The sequence below is a fragment of the Panulirus ornatus genome, chromosome 21 (assembly GCF_036320965.1).
Source record: "Panulirus ornatus isolate Po-2019 chromosome 21, ASM3632096v1, whole genome shotgun sequence".
NCBI classification, from domain to species: domain Eukaryota; kingdom Metazoa; phylum Arthropoda; class Malacostraca; order Decapoda; family Palinuridae; genus Panulirus; species Panulirus ornatus.
The window spans coordinates 9,298,910-9,317,517 of NC_092244.1; the positions used below are offsets into that span (position 1 = coordinate 9,298,910).

Consider the following 18,608-nt stretch of genomic DNA (forward strand, 5'->3'; position numbering starts at 1 on the left):
ATCATCCCATGAATATAAATCACCTTCCGTTCAGCAAGACCTCAACCTGGCCCCCAACCCAACACCCCACCGGAGCCCATCGAATGTGACGTCAATTGTTGATCCATTCGTTGTTGGCAAATAAGATCAGACGACTCGTTTCAGTGACCCGGTAATTCTGAGAGAGTCAACTGTGTTAGCCACAGAAACCTTGACCTCCAGCCGACTATCCTACCCATGATAATTGCCGGAATCTAATCAAGATTGAAAATCAAATCTATTCTGGAGAGAAATGGGAACCCCATACACACAGAGGTGTTCTTGCGTACATTCTTAAGGATACTGAAAATAAGCTTTTGTTTATGTTTATTCCTTTCTGTGGGAGACGAAACTTCATTTGGATGATATTCTCTAAAATTATGGGAAAGAACTCGCATTTGGAAATGTAATGATTTAGCGGAACTACCTTGTAAGACTTGTCTATATACATTTTTTTTTTTCAGACTATACTGCATTGGGAGACTGCTATCCTGCAGACACAACAAATTACAGCATTAGTCTCAAGGATGTGGTAAGCAATAACTGGGAAGGAGGGTCTAAAGATAAAGAAAATGAGAAAGGAAAGAAGACACAAAAGAGTTTGAGATAAAAGAATATTGAAAGATTAACCAGAAGACGGAATTAAAGGTACAACACACAGGCTGACATAATACGTGAGGTCTAACTTGCGCAGTTCTAACAGACTGTTAATATGCTGCCGCTGGTCTGTATGTATATATGTATGTAGTGCAGTCTAGCTGGTCTGCTACATCTTTACAGAAGGAGCCACAGTTTCGTTTCCAGCAGGTCCAGAGTTCTCCCCGAGGCACTAATACATTCTGGAAGCTGGCTGACGAAACGTGGAACCTCCTGACATTTATGGTTTAATTCTTCAGCGCTTCCGCAGCTTCCCCGTTATGCAACAGACTTAATTTGCAAAAAATAAAAAATCCCTCTCGGTCTGACATACGAGCACGAAATCATCTCCGAATTGCAAGACAGGTTTGTTATCCAGGCGAAGAATTATATTCAACTGCAGGTTAGTTTCTGAGGCTTTCTACTACTGCACGAGTGCATATCACTATGCATCTCTCTCTCTCTCTCTCTCTCTCTCTCTCTCTCTCTCTCTCTCTCTCTCTCTCTCTCTCTCTCTCTCTCTCGTACTGCGTCTAACCTGCCACCTGGCTTGGCTTGTACCTGGCCTTGACTTCGAGGGCATTCTCCTCCCCTGTGGCAGTCCGGGGCCGAGTCCGTCCAGTCCGGAGCCGAGTCCGTCCAGTCCGGGACCAAGTCCGCCCAGTTCAGGCCCAAGTCCGACCAATCCAAGGCCGAGTCCGTCCAGTCCGGGACCCAGTCCGTCCAATCCGGGGCCGAGTCCGCCCAGTCCGGAACCCAGTCCGTCCAATCCGGGGCCGAGTCCGTCCAGTCCGGGGGCCCAGCCCGTCCAAGCTGTTGCGTTGGTTAGCTTGGTCGACTGGGGGTGCTGGAGCCCGCGCCTCAGTAATTCACATGTTTTACCCAATCGATACGCCTGTCAAATAACCTCTGGCCACTAACAACGCCAGAGATAATGGGAGCTTACACGGCTAAAACGAGGATGATGATGATGATGTAGTATCAAACATCAATAATGGAAGCATGGCATCATAAAGAGAGCCGGGGGGCGGGCAGCCAATTCTGAGCCTACAAGAGGATAGGGACAGTAGGGGGTTGGGACAATAGTGTTATACCACGTCCAGGGTGTGCTGGCGCTATCAAAGGCGTACGTGTTAGGTCTGATTGGCCAGGTAAAAGCCCCCATATACGAGAGAGAGAGAGGGAGTCGCTACCATTACCTGGGGGAAAGATAACATCCAGTCCTGGCCGGTGTCAGGTGTCGATATTCTGGTCAGTAGAGGTGAGTTCTCTCGATTGCTGGTTGTTTCCAACCACCCAAAGACGTGCGCCGGGCATGGGTAAAAAGGAAACATTCCACCTTATCAAAGAGTTCTTACGAGCAAAACCTTCAAACACAAAACTCTTAAAAATTAATAATAAAAAAAAGAAGTCCACAAGGAACTCCCTCAGTTCTTTTTATCATTCCATCCTAAAATTTGGAGATGTAAAAATTAGCGACCATACTGAGAAAGAAATAATAACGAATAAGTAAAGAATAGGAGTGGAATATATATCTTAAAAGCTAAGCCTGTAACGAGTAAGGGAGGTCCAGAGCTAATGGGGAGGTTTAAGCTACTATCCCAAGCTATCTCTCCCGTTATGGGTAAATTGCCATCTCCACCTATCCTGACTGTCATGGGTGAAGTATCGCCCTTAACTATCCCACCTACCATGGGTAAATCATTACCCCTCTTCTCATGGATGACTCGCACCCCCCTAAGTTACCCTATCTTCCTGCTATGGGAAATCATGACAGGTAACTTATCATCCCGTCATGGGGTAAATCAAAAGCCCTAGTCTTACCCTTCTGTATGATACATCTTGTATAAATGCCCTAAACCTCACACCCTTCTTGTCTTTAGGGTAATCAACACTACAGTATGTTATATTCTTATCCAGAAGGTATAACACCCGCTAGGTCTTCCCTCTTTACCACGATGACATCCTACAAAACCTCCTCACCCTCGCCATGGTATGCATACGAGACCTTAACTTCCAAATGCCAGCTCACGATATTATACATACCCTTACACCTACCTCATCTAGTCTAAATATTGACTCTCCTATGAATGTATCTACCTCCCCCCGCCTAATTTGCGTACTAATTGTCCCTCGACATTATAGATAATTTGCACTTAATTACACCTAACACCCCTCCACGTCAACGATTATAGAGATACCTCTGCCCCTCCTCTTTTATACTGGGGTAAACATACACCCGGAGCGTCGCCTCTAATCGACACACACACGACCCAGTTATCCTCTGCTGCACATCACACTGCTAATTACACCCTGCTTATTAACCCCACCAACAACCACTATATTAAGTCTCGTCGACTACTTTGGCAGTAGGAAACAAATTACACCACCCCATCCCAACCCGCCTGGAGAAATTACACCTTCAGGCTATGGCTGGGTTAATTTTGTCCCCAACCTTCTCATCCCATCTCCTCCTCCCTCCTTCTGCTGCATCGTATATCGCAGAGATTTAACAGAGGGAGAGGGAGAGAGAGAGAGGCAGAGAGAGAGAGAGAGAGAGAGAGAGAGAGAGAGAGAGAGAGAGAGAGAGAGAGAGAGAGAATGGGGGAGGAGGAGGAGTACTGTTTTCCCTTCTTTATCCCTGCCGTCCTGCGATCAATACTGCAGGACTGAGGGTGGTGGCCCGGCTTCCTCCTCCCGGGCCACAACAACTGGTGGTGGCGAGGGGAACCAATTACCGACGGTCACGCCCACTGTGCCGACTTTTCTCAGGCCATAAAACTATTTCCTCCAGCAACACAGACCTTTCCAAAATGATGGGGACATACGAAGAAGTAAAAGTGTATATAAAATGCGTTGCATCGACGGGCCTCTCTTACTGCGGTGCCCCGAAGGTGGGGAAAAGTCCCCCGGTGACTTGATGGCAACGTGGTGGGAAACAGAAAATAAAGTCTTAAAACACTCTACTATTATTATCATCATTATTATTATCATTATCATTATTATTGTTATTATTATCATTATTATTATTATTATTATTATTATTATTATTATTATTATTATCATTATCATTATCATTATCATTATTATCATTATTAATAATAATAATAATAATAATAATAATAATAATAATAATAATAATAATAATAATAATTATAACAACAATAATAATAAGGGACCAACAGGGATTAGGGCAGCAGTAGAAGCCGTATGCATAATTTTAGACGTACAAGAAATCGGTAATTATTTTACTTAATTTTGTAAAGTTTTTTTTTTTTTTTTTTTGCATCACCCTTTTCATGGAACGAACACGGCAGCAACGATGGAACCAACTGCTTTCGTATGAATGGTCAGAGACCACGTCTGAGGATATACCTGAAATGCCCACACAAACGGGAAAACCTCCCGCGTACATGCATATGCACTTCTGAGCTACCTTCTTTCCCTGGTTTCCACCCATTTCCCAAACTTTTCCTCCCTCGGAGCATTTCTTGATACAGCCCAACCTTAAGAAAGGAGACCAGTTCTACCCCTTCTACGCAACGACCCACTGCTATCCTTCACCCATCTCCAAAGTCTTTTAAAACACTCTTCGGCTCTCACGGTCTCGAGCAATGTGGCTATCGCGACGCAAGGTCTCCTCCTGGCGCTCTCTTATCTGACTATGTGCAATCAAAAGTCTTCCACGTCACCAGTTCTCAAGGTACCGACCTCTATCCAAAACCATCCCCTTCCGTCCCCCGTGATGCCGCTGCCCTCTACCCTCTTCCAATGAGCGACACTTCGGTCGTTGCTCTCAGGAGGAGGTGTCTGTGTGTGCGCGTCCACACCACCACCGATAGGACCTGCGGCACGCGCCTGGCTACTGCTCCCCAAAGTTTCTGTGGGGGAGGCCGGCCACACAAGGATTGGCCTTTACATCTCTTTTCTTTCTTTTTTTTTTCCCTCAAACTTTCCTGTAACCTCTCTAGCTTTAAGACTAAGGTCTACAAAAGCCTTAGGAGCTTTGATCAATTTTTTTTCATCCTTTTTTTCTTACATTATTTTCTTTTAACCTAAGATGGCCAAGGTTGGGGGTATGTATTTTGTAAAAAGAAAGAAATCTCTTTCTAAAAGGATGCCAAACAAACCCTTCCCAATAACCCCCCCCCCCCCCCCCCCCCCCCGAGTTTCTGCCGACTCCGGGAGTCGAGAAAAACACCAATGATATTCATGGGGAGGGAAGTCCTCACCGCATCACTCATGTCCAGTAAATTTAACATCTCGCCTCTACTGAGGAGGAAAAGGAGCAGCCAGCCAGGGTCGCGCCGCTCACAGCTGGTGCTGGGGCAGCAGGAAGCGCGCGCGCGCGTGTGTGTGTGTGTGTGTGTGTGTGTGTGCGGATGAAAAAGATACATAAATTCCATGAATACTAAAACACCCTCCGCTAACAAACTCGTATGAGCCAAGGGCGTTGTCATGCACGTTACGCAGTGATCATGAACATGATATAATCCAGTGCAGACTTTCTCTGCACCTTTTTTAATACCATTCTGTACAACACACACACACACACACACACACACACACACACACACCATTGAACGAAATACACTCATGGATCATTCACGTCTCGACTGTGCACGCCTCCTGGCCTAGCTGTACGCACGAAGAATATGAAGAGCATGCGCGGCTTATGGCGCAAACCCCCTTCGGATGCCTCAGTGATGGATAGGGAGTGCTTTCCTCCACAAAGCCTTCTAATCCCGACAATACGTAATGAGGACCGTGCGACCACTCGACCACTGCCAAGTTAACACTAACTGGGGTAGTGACACGATCTGTTTACACTGAAGCACAAAATGGGGGCAGCCCTTACAAACATCCTCCAGGACACGTGAGTGTTTTTCTTATCATTTTCTAACGTTTTATAGTACCAATAAATCCTTCACATGGTTATTTCTCTCTTTTAAACACACAAAGATTTTCTACGCAACTCTCTCTCTCTCTCTCTCTCTCTCTCTCTCTCTCTCTCTCTCTCTCTCTCTCTCTCTGTCTATCTATCTATCTATCTATCTATATATCTAGCTTATTCCATCGCAACACCTCAGATCTCTGAGGGGGATACCTTAAGATGTTATTTCTGACCACGGTTTTTCTTCTTGCATCTTGAGGTTACTTGAAGGTGATCTTGATATGCTTCAAACATCTCGTCACTGCCTGGCTGGTGACTCTCATAACACATGAGAAAGTGATCATCTTATGGGGGGAAAAATATACAGAATCATTCCAGCCTTTTCGTTTGTCGACGACGTATATTTCCGAACAGTGGCCAAGAGAATCATTTTCCCGTGAGAACTGAAGAGTGATGACAAACACATTATGTCAATTCAACACAAAATAATAATAATAATAATAATAATAATAATAATAATAATAATAATAAACTAATAATAATAAAATAATAATAATACGTTTCCAGGCCCAGAGCTATATATCCAAGCTTACAACTACGTTTTCCTTAGGACACAAACTAAAACTTTGGTACCACCTCCTCCAGCAGCAGCCAAGGAAGGCAATTTTCCAAAATCTTTCCGCTGGGCAAACACTTAACCCAGAACCCATTAAAGTTTCATGAGAAGCAAGGAAGCCCACCTTGGGGGGCCGCCCGTACCGTACTCGCTTACCCACTTCGTAAAATATATATTTGCTACGGGTTCTCAGGGTCACCAGCGTCAGATACGAGGGCCTTTTAATACTGCGCCCTGGCGCTGGAACTCTTACGCACCACTGCATACACTCAAGCTTATTTCTTCCTCTCTCCTTTACCCCCAGTGATATTCCTACTCTCAGATATCCAGTGGGGCAATAGTGTGCGAGAGAGAGTAGCAAGGCTATAGTGTGCGAAAGAGAGTACCGAGGCTATAGTGTGCGAAAGAGAATACCAAAGATGTAATGAGAGTACAGAGACTACAGTGTGCGATAGCACAAGGCCTTAGAGACTAATATAAGATCGCTTAATCACAGTATCATGAGCATCATCAACGCTTCAACAGTACAGAGCTAACTCAGTGAAAAGTTACCTTTAACAGTGTGCATTTAGCAGTTAAAAGTACCACAGGTCAATACTGTGAGGGCAACAGCGACAACAAAGCAGGCAGGACTGCTCGTGGCATCGGCCAAGCGGCCACAGCAGCAGCAGCAACCACAAGAACAACAGTGGATCAACAGTGTATCGATGTTAGCACTAAATCAACAGATCAACACTACTGTATCCGGCAACGGTACAGCATCTTCAGCTGCTACGGATACAGCAGAACCTACATCAGCGTTAAGAACACTGTTAGCATGACTAGCAACACTGCTGAAACAGGAGCAGTAACACCAACAGAGCAACAGCAACGCCAGCAACACTGCTTCACCATCATCACCAGCAGTTGCAATAACAGACACAAAAAATACAATAATAACAATTCTGCTCATACTGGCAACACAACATCAGCAAAGCAACATAACCTATACCGCAACATATCTCCTGCAACAGCGAAACATCATGAGCAAAACTTTAAACACACCTGGGAACAACATCACAGCTAAACATCGAAAACATCAGGCGCACTGGTACAACACCGGTCTGTACAACACCAGCATCACTGGAACATCACCAGTCACAACATCAAGTACACTGGTACAACACCGGTCAAAACACCAGCAACACTGTACCATCAACGCGAGCAACACAGGTGGATGGTGACACAACACAAGCTGACCTTTAACACTACCAGTCGGAGCATGAAAACAAACTACGCCTCTAGGTCTACTGGCTAATTATATACCTTTACCAAATCCATATAACATAACGCATATATATATATATATATATATATATATATATATATATATATATATATATATATATATAAGGATTAGCTTCTTTATTATGATTATTATCATCATGATTGTACGTTCATATATTTACGGTCGTCTGCTGAACACAAGGATCGCTATGATCGTCTTCTTCATCCCAGTTAAAAAATATATATATTTCATTCTAGGATAAAGTGTAACAGCTGCTTTACAGTGGGCCTCCGTCCTTGGAAACCTACCTACATTCCAGTTGTCCTGTGTAAAGAAATATATAGCGTCACATCCCACATGATATTCCCCCATTGTACCCAAGGGATAAAATTTTCTTCCAGGAAGTTTAAGGTGTAACCCTGTCCACCCAGGGGAAAATATCATGCCCTAAAGGGTTTTAAATAATTTACATGACACACACACACACACACACACACACACACACACACAGCATGCAAATAGCCTCAAATAACATTTCTGGGCGCGCTACGAGACACGGGTGTGTTCCTGCAGAATTCTGTCCTCTTTTCCCAAGACCGAGCGTGAGGTATTCTGGTCAAGAGAGAGTTATAATGCAGCCTGGCTGACGCACGGCCTACCGCAGGTGTGCTCTTCTGCCTCATACTTACATCAAGACACACAAAGTGTGGGCTAGGCTGTGTGTGTGTGTGTGTGTGTGTGTGTGTGTGTGTGTGTGTGTGTGCGCGCGCGCGCGCGCAATATATATATATATATATATATATATATATATATATATATATATATATATATATATATATATATATATATATATATATATACTCATATGTGTAAAGACATGATACACATAATCAAGTTTATGATACACACAAACAAACAAACAAACAAACACACACACCCACACCCACACACACACACATACACACACACACTGTGAACGTTCACGTACACATGATCATCCTCGTACAAGTTCGTAACGCCTGAGCTAAGAAACCTCGCACATTATTAGGATAACTAGGTGGACGGAGGCAGCTGGTGTGCCCAGCATATGGTAAGCGGAAGGATAAGGCACTAGTTGGGGAGGGGGTCGTTAGGCTAGTTCAAAAAACTACCAAACGAACTCAAAGACGGATAAGGCTATTAAGAGGGAGATGGAGAAGGGGGACAGGGGGGAGTCAGGCAGTATATATATATAAAAAAAAAAAAAAGAACTGCCAGCTAAGTTCAACGGAGCGGAATAAAGAGGGTGAACAAGATCACTGAAGCGGACACGACTGTGATGATATCGATATGAACGGCGAGGGAGGGTGCAAATTGACTACTACCTCAGCCCATGAATGTTTTTAACAGCTTGTACTACACCACCGGAGGTCTTCTTGTCACCACAGCTCGGTCTAAGACCTTACCTTCCTTACGGTTTCGGTGGTCCTCTACTTCCACGATTTGGTCCGGGACCTTACCTTACCTTACTTACTCCTTACGATGGTCCTAGGGGTCTTCCGGACCTCAAAAACTCGGTCTGGGACCTCGCCTCATCTTATGTCTACCACACAATGGCTTCGGAGGACTTTAACCTACAAGTGGGTCTGGGACCAAGGATGTCGCGTTGCTCCTTGGTGTTCAACCAGGCGGTCAGGAGAGCGCGGCCCGTAGACCTTCGCAACCACCAGCATCCTGGCTGGTCTGGTACACTCTGTATATGCTTCTGAATCCTGAGATTGTGGACACACAATCGAACGAACGAACAAACAAACAAAAGCTGTTGAAGCTGGGAAAACAGAGAGCAAACACTAGAGGACTAGAGAAGTATAAAAGGGTGCAATCACTAAGGCACTGCAGAGATAAAAGACATTGCAAAGACAAAAGAACTCCAGAGACAATAGAGGATGCAGGCACTGGGGAACGGCAGAGATAAGTCTATTTAATCACCTAACATTATGCCTACGTGGACTATGAATGTGTTACCTTTAAAGCTGCGTTCCTTTATGATCCCAATGTTCTGTTCCCTGAGATATTTTCTGGCTTGACTCCAAAATGAGATTATGATCCCTTAACTTCTCTGTCTTTTACAGATTTAACTGACATCGTACAGTAGGTCAGATATCTGTATCTTTCTCTCAAGTTATTTGTGACAAATGTGAGGTGATCTTTCTTTTCCAAGTTCCGCAATGTTCATCGACTTACCTCACAGTTCATAATCATTTATATCTACTTCTAATCACAGGTCGCAATCATACGTATTACGTTCCTCTCTGTTTCACGTAAGCATACTTACGTTCCTCTCCGTTTCACGTAAGTTCACTTTCATTCCTCTATTCCACATGTTCACTGCGTTCCTACCCATTTCACACACGTTTATTAACATTCCTCTCCGTTTCAAGTAAGCTTACCGCGTTTGCAAGAGTTTCCCAGAAGCAACTTGCAAGTTTCGCGACTCATATACTCGAATAATGACAGACCCGAGAAACTTTCAACAACTATTAGCACCTCAGGGCTTTCAGCACATTAAAGCAAAGTCAGTGGCTCCCTGGAAAAAAAAATCTCAAGTGCAAAACTTAATCTTGTTAACTTCATTACTACAGAGGGACCAAGCGGACAATGGAGCTGAAGTAATTGCATTTATTTCTTAAATCTGGTTAAACATAAGTTGAATTAAATGACTGGGAAGACTCAGGCATTGAATATCTTGCCTCTAAGTTAAGAGAAACGAGGAATACACACACACACACACACACACACACACACACACACACACACACACACACACACACACATATATATATATATATATATATATATATATATATATATATAAAGTGATATCTGCTCGTTTGTGTTGGCCAACTTTGTGGCCTGCCTGTTCTTGCCAGCCATAGCTATATATATATATATATATATATATATATATATATATATATATATATATATATATCCAGTTATTCTATATAGCTATGGCTGGCAAGAACAGGCAGGCCACAAAGTTGGCCAACACAAACGAGCAGATATCACTTTAAGAACTCCTGCAGGATCCAATATCCGCCCAATGATCCTCAACTCCAAGGAACGGGTGGCAGCCACGATAGGCCATGCCCACAGCTGGATAGTATCCTACGTCGGGCTCAAGCCCTGAGTGCAGAAATGGATAAAATACCAAGTCAGAGCCAAGCCTTGTTAGGAAAGGCCTGGATATAATCCAAGGTCGTGTCTGAGTCCTACTTTGTTATCCGCTGCGACAAGTTCTGACTAAGTTTATCCCAAAGGTCATATGGACACCCCACAGGGGGAACTGGTGTTCACAGGTATTATTCCATGAGACACAGCAGCAGCCCACATGTCCACCTAGAGACATGTTCAGGCCATCGCTATCATGAGACTACCCCTTAGACAAGGAGGGAAGCTCTTGGACTGGGCTGAAAATCCTTGGGCAGGGAAAGAAACTCTTGGATGGGGAGGTAAGTCCTTCAGCTGAAAGGAAAGCCCTTGAACAGGGAGTAAAACCCCTCGGACTGGTAGGAAATGCCTTTGGACAGGAGCAGAATCCTTGGGCAGGTAGAAAAGCCCTCAGACTGTGTAGAAATCTAAAATCATCTTAACCACGATAGCCGAACACCGTAAACCAAATTACTTAACATTTTGCGCACGACGTAATAACCTTTGGGCAAATGGTACGATCCTTAAGCAAGATGGCACAACACTTCAGTATGACATGACCTCTGACCTGACCCGGACTGCGAGCTACGAACCCCAGCTTCTATCTTTGCCGCCAGATGGTCACGGGTGAGAGAGACTAAGCCACTTCAAACGCATCGCCGGCAACTCTGTATATGACTCATAATTTCCCATCACCATTTACATGAGAAAATTTCTTCCCCCCTCATTACTGTAGGCTGGGCTGACTCCCATTAACCCCATAAGGGTCACGTAAAGGCCAGGACGATATATCCGCAGGTCACCCCGTCGTGCTCAAAGGTCATAACGTTGTCCTTAATGATCATATCGTCCTGCTCAAGGATCAATACCGTCGTTGCTCAAGGATCGTATCAGCGTGCTCCAGGGTCGCACAGTCGTGCTCCGGGGTTGGAAAGTCGTGATCGAGGGTCGTACCATCGTGCCCTAAGGGTCGTAAAGTCGTGCCTAATCGCATCAGCGTATTTCTGGCCAGCGAAGAATTCCACCGAAACGATAAACAGCATTTTCCTAAAACGTGATCGCAAGATCATCTGGAAGAGAAAAAATATCCAGGCTGCGGATACTCTTGCCCAAAGGCACCAACAGCTCGTAAGGTGAGCAGCTCTTCACCCGCAGTGGCGTAGGTGAAGAAGGTAAAGTTGAGGGAGACCCAAAAAGTCCACAACGGGGGAGCCTGATGACAAAGCGCGTTCAGCAAAGCCAACAGCTAGAGGCACGAGTGTGTTCCAGCGACAAAGGGAACAAGACCTGACAGTTCCAGTGACGAGACATACACATGCGGTGCTCATGACGCTCCAGAGAAGACGAGGAAGGACGCTGATGGCAAAAGCACAGTGTAGATGCCGACAGCTCGATCAAGAGAGTAATAAAGACGAGAGAGAGAGAGAGAGAGAGAGAGAGAGAGAGAGAGAGAGAGAGAGAGAGAGAGAGAGAGAGAGAGCTACGTCAACGTAGGCCAGAAGACAAAGTCATCAACTAGAAGCAGCAGTATGCACACACACGTGTCATAATGCCGAAAAAAAAGGAAAAAAAAAAGATAAAAGGACTGGGTTGAAGTTGGAGTGCCTCCCAAAGCTGCGACCTTGACTAATCCTTCGATGGGGAGGGTAGTAGTGCCACGTGCGGTGGCTCATTTCGAGAGAGAGCAGTGGCCCAAAGGGCACTGGCTGTGGCAGCTGGGGGGATGAGTGCGTGCCACAGAGACAGCCCGCCCATGGGGGTGGCAATATCCAGCTCCACTTGACACAACCTGACCCCCAGTAAACTGATTTAAGAATTGAATTTGAGACTATTGGTGGTGGTGAGTGTGTCTGCCATGGTGGTGGTGAGTGTGGTGGCCGTGGTACAGACCAGGTAATAGCCATAACAATAACTGGCATTGTGGTAAGTGTGGTGTTGATGATAGTCATGTTATGTCTGTGGTATGGAAGCCATGTAGTTAGTTCTGTGCAACGATCTTGTGGATGACGACGGCTGAACTGCTGCTGGTGGGAAGATCAAAGACGACGAGTAAAGCACGGCCACAACGGCAGGCAGGGCGACGACTGGTGGTGGGAAGGAACGACAAGGACGACAGGAGTTTGTGTGTGTGTGTGTGTGTGTGTGTGGATGTAGCAATGGTAGTGACGCTACAATACCACTAACGGTCGTTATCCCAGCAACTACAACGACGCGAACTCGTAGCAGAGAACGCTGTTACTGGCGTCACAGAACTCCAGAACCATTGGGTACCCGTCTGGGGCTGGGGTATTGTGTGCAAATGAAGGTAAAGCAAGACGAGTAGCCGCGGTGGGTGTGCTTCCAGCCCCTAGTCTGGTCCCGCTCAGATCCCGCTACTGGTCGCACTGGTTACCATACCACCTCAAGGCTTGTGAACGGCAGAGCCGCGAAGAACACACGACGTGGACACGCTCCATACCTCACCGGGGCATGATGAGCAACGAGAACATGTCATACACCGCAAGAACAAACTTACACACTAATATAGCAAGGCAAACCTCCATCTTACATCTTCCCATACACTGGAAAACAAGGAAAATGGAAATACGATTAATAGAGCGGATAGATACAACTGTGTCTATTATACCACCACCACACATAACCAACAAGGTATAAGCCAACATAATATTTATTCCTTCCAACACATACAAGATCTATACCTCAACTGGTCATTAAGACAACCGACATCCTCGCAATTACTAGGAAAAAACACAAAAGATAAATACCCTTTATTCGACTCCCAGCAGATCACCATGATAATATTTCTGACACATAATTAAGCTGTTAATCAGTAAAAAACAGACTAATCACGCACGGTATTAATCCGTGGAAAGACTAATCAAACAAACTACCAGTCCATGGAAGCAAATTAATCAAATACCCAATCAATTCGTAGGAATGGGTTGCTCCAACCGAACAAGCCGTCAGTCCGAGAAAATAGAATAATCAAACCAAAGATGACGAGGTTACCAGATGAAAGGTGCTCTGACACTTGACCTTTGACCCGCGATACCCATGGGGCCACACTGGGGAGGAGAGGCCAGCTCTCATCGAATGCCATTATGTATATTCATGTATACGTATCCCCCCCCCTCTCTCTCTCTCTCTCTCTCTCTCTCTCTCTCTCTCTCTCTCTCTCTCTCTCTCTCTGGGCCAATGCTACCGTTTGTAAGAATCTTGTACTGTGTGAGAGTAATATCTAAAGAGACACTAGCTATCTCACTAATGCTGTTCAACATTTATTCAGGATTCATACAACTTTTCATTACGTGCGTCTTATCGTTTGGCTTCAGCGTTCATAATGGCAGCTGGCCAGGAACAAGAGAGAGAGAGAGAGAGAGAGAGAGAGAGAGAGAGAGAGAGAGAGAGAGAGAGAGAGAGAGAGAGAGAGAGAGAGGACGTCCTGCAATATCCTGTGCGTTGTCTGTGGTGACCTCTCCACTTCCACGCACACACACACACACACACACACACACACACCAGTCACAACTACAGTACAGCCCTCTAACAACACACCACACACACTCCTGATTACACTGATGGCCTATTCGTCTCATGATGTTCGCTCTATCAGCTACGCTCTGCTGCTGACAATGGCACCGGCCTGTATATCCCATGTTAAAAAGAAAAGCTCCCCTGTCTCTCAAGAATGGACGGTAAATCTCTTTATTTCACCGGGCTATAGTGCTTCGTGTCGAACCCACAGACCATAAGATGGGCCCACCAAGAGCGTCAACGGGCCATCGTGCTTGGCATCGAACCCAAAAGACCACAACAGGGACCGGCCAAGAGCGTCAAACGGGCCATCGTGCTTGGCATCGAACCCAAAAACCAGCGGAAAGCCCCCACCACGAGCGTATAAGCTTCGCAGCTGCGCGTTGAATCGTCGCTCTTGATACAGCGGTCGACATTAACCAATACAAATCAAGAACTCCCTTCTTAATAAGGGAGAAAACATGAGAGTACTTTTGACAAGATTTTGTCCCATGAAGCAGGGCTAGATCGTAGCGCCTACCACCGTCGGGTGTTCCCCAGTCCCAGCACTGGTCACATCTGACGCTGCTTAACTTCTTTTATGGTATGAGAGAGAGAGAGAGAGAGAGAGAGAGAGAGAGAGAGAGAGAGAGAGAGAGAGAGAGAGAGAGAGAGGAGCCGGATTGTGGGATGTCATGTTATGGGGACCGCTCACCTGCGTCAGAGTAGAGAGGGGTTAAGCGTGGACGAGGCAGAAAAACGCATATGGTGGTGCCAGTGAAGGAATATAAGTAAGATGAATGAGAAGGCGTGAGTAAAAGAGCGTGAGTAAGATGTGAGTGGGGGAGCGCAAGAGACGACAGTCAAGTGTCATCCACCTTATGACACAACCACAAAAGCATGCATTTACTCCTGACATAATGGTCATGCGTCACTTGTTAAGTGCATACTGAACGTTCCTCAATCGATATTCATCTTCTCTCCCGGCGAACATTTCCCCCGTCCATGATTTGCTCCCTACAGGCCATAAAGGAACCTCCGTCAGTGAGGTGGACCGATCCCGAGACATCGAACCCCAGCGGTTCGTATCATTCGCTACCTGGGGCACCCAACCCAGGGTGAACTGTACATACAATACACACGTCCGACGTGACGCATTAGCTACACCCTCAACTATACATGGGGAGGCGTAACTTAGGTGTGGACAGGCATGAGGATGCAATGATGCAGGAGATACCGACTGAAAAAAAAAAAAAATGACAACGAAACTATTTCATCCAAACAAATGACTCGGAGACATCTACATTACTCAAAAGAATGGAAGACACAGACAGACTCTGGAGATATCTTCCACCACCTGACTGACTTGCGAGACATTTGGTCTACACAACTGGCACGCAGACATTTCATGTACACGGCTGCCACGAGACGTTTCGACGCCACAACTAATTCGTCTCCATCATCTGCCAAAATCTCTCCGGTAACCACGCCATGAGTCTCACATCCTTCCAACTTCCTCCTTCCTATAGAATTAGGCCACAACCCGGACCCAGCTCCCACCAGAGACTACAAATGGGACCCAACTCCCACCACAGACCACAACCCTTACCCAGCACCCCACAGAGGACACAACCCTGACCCAGCTTCCACCAGAGACCGCAACCCAGACCACCCAGCACCCCACCAGAAGCCACAACCCTTAACCCAGTATCCCACCAGAGGCCACAACCCTGAACCAGCACCCTAACAGAAGCCACAACCCTGAATCAGCCAGCTCCCACCACACACCCACAAGCTGGTCACGCAACATAAAACACAAACTTCCGCATCAGGCCCGAGACCCCCCCCCCAACCCTTTTGCTAACCAAGCAATCCTCGCTCACCAAATTCTTCCTAACCCCACCGTAGAAAAAAAAACCCAAAAAACTACCAACCTCTCTCTCCTCGGGTAAACATGCCTGCCTCCTCAACCCCACTCTATCAACGTTCTCACCGTAGCCCAATATTTCCCGCCAACTTGGCCACGAAAGCAATAACAAAGGTTGAGAAGGGACGGGAAAAAAGAAAACTTATTATATATATATATATATATATATATATATATATATATATATATATATATATATATATATATATATATATATATATATATATATAATAAATATAATAAAATAAATATAATAAAATATGGGTTTATCTAGTTACCCCAGCAATGGTTGGTGGTTATCGGTAAATGGAGGAAGGAAGGCAATTCTGGAGGAACTGTTTTCGCCCCAGCCAAGTAGGATGAAAGCACCTTTATTCTGCATGAATGAAAGCAACGTTAGGGCAAGAAAGTGCGTTCCCTACTGTATAGGATGATAACCAATACTGTTTCAAACATCTTCAGAAGCTCTATACAAAATCGCATATTAAACAATGAATTAATCATATATCAAACACAGTATTAATCGTATATAAAACAATGTATCAATTCATACGTGAAGAATGATCTCTTATTTTCTTTCTTACTACCGTTTCCCATCACCTTAAATCGTCTCAAGTTTGTTATCAAAACTTAAAAACTAACTAATAACCACAGATCAAAATGTATGTATGTATGTGTGTGTGTGTGTGTGTGCGTGTGTGCGCGCGCGCGCAAATTCTTTCCTTATGCTGGAAGCTCCATTCACGGCCAAAAGTCCGCACTGAGGCCCAGAGTCTGTAAGGAAGAAAGGAATTCACATATTTTAGGGATACGCAAAACCTTTAATTCTTCTTAAAGAAAGGGAACAGAGCCGTAGGCGATGAGGAAAAGGCGACCTAATTAAGAAAAGGCAGGGACGAACAATGCTGGAAGTCACATTCCGCAAGAAAAGGTAATATCCCCGCGTCAGGGAGGAAGCTGCAGGAACGGAATAGAAATGGCCTCATTCGCTCACAGTTTCAACGACGCAACTTATGGTTCTGTCGACACCAGTCGAAGCTTTATGGACATAATCGTAAAATTCTATCGATATGAGCTGAAGTTTTACCGACATTATTTTGAAGTTTAACAACACAAATTGGAAGTTTCAGAGACGAAATTTGATCTTCCTCACATAAACAAAGATCCATCAACGTTACCTCATGTATCAAATGTGACACCGAATCTTATATATACATAGTCACACAGTCCTCCAACTACCTGGCTACGATGTCACCATGCTAAAGTGGACTATTTGTGCAGTTAAATTATCCTAGTTATTGGTACAGCCAGAATATCCCAGCCATTTGTAGAGCAAGAATATCCGAGCTGTTTATATCGCCAGAATATCCAAGCAGTACGTACTCTCAGAATATCCCAGTTAATTGTATGGCCAGAATCTCATGGAATCAGTACATGTAAGCACCGAGAATACATATTATTACTAGGGCAGAGGAGGCAAAACTACTGTCGTTACGATCGCTAATATTACAGCGCGTTCATCCTCCAATCTGAAACGGTGATGTAAATGGTTTCGACACGGCCAACTGATGAAAGAATTAGAATAATCATCCATTAACTTTGTCCTCTGCAATAATACTGAGCATTTCTCGAGATTCTGGACACGACAGCGGTGTGACTGACCTCTTGGGAACAAGGGTATGACCCTTAGAGGAGGACGACGGTACGACCCCCTGAGTATGCTGGCCTAACCTTTGAACTTGATCCTTTACGGGTTATGTCTAAAGGGCTGCCTTATCATACCCAAGGGGTCGTAACGTCATGCTCGAGGGTCGCATCGACGTGCTTGAGGGTCGTAGCACCGCGCTAGAGAGTTGTGGAGTCGTCCTCAAGGGTCGTACCGTCATGCTCAGGGGGTCTGAAGAACACCAACACAACCCAAGTACAGACGGAAAAGGAAAGCAAGTCTGCTTGCCAGCCCTCGACGGTGGCTATACAGCAGAGGGACATGCAATTCTAACTCCGATAATTACAACCAACCAACAGGAGAACCCAACGATCAATACCGTGTAGAGGTGGAGCAACAGGCGGGAGAGAGAGAGAGAGAGAGAGAGAGAGAGAGAGAGAGAGAGAGAGAGAGAGAGAGAGAGAGAGAGGCTAGCTGGCTGGCTGCCGGCTGGGTGGGTGGGGTGTAGTGGGGATGATGTACTCAGTGGACGGAAAAAAATAATCATAATGAATGAAAGGAAAGATGACAGAACGGGAGGGTGAATAGGAGGGGATACTCCAAGAAGAGGTGGGGACTGGGTGACATCTCAGAGACATGAGGAATAGGGAAGACAGGAGGAATGGATGACTTGTCAAATCATACATGGAAAAGAAATGAATATCTCTGTCTCCCTCCATCTCGTTGTACGTTTTCTTATTTATGTTGGAGGCTCCAGTCACGGACAGAAGTCCACATCAAGGCCAGGCCTTGACTGAAATTTAACAGAGATGTTAATGAAAGGGAAAAAAAGAAGAGACAAGGGATAGTACTTACGAATTCTAGAGGAAGTGGAAAACCTGT

At 45.3% G+C, this 18,608-nt stretch overlaps 1 protein-coding gene across 5 annotated transcripts in view; it reads right to left on the reverse strand.

Annotated features, from left to right (window-relative positions):
* Window positions 1-18,608, reverse strand: part of S6kII (Ribosomal protein S6 kinase II) — a 590,862-nt gene that overhangs the window by 357,083 nt on the left and 215,171 nt on the right. The window lies entirely within an intron of this gene.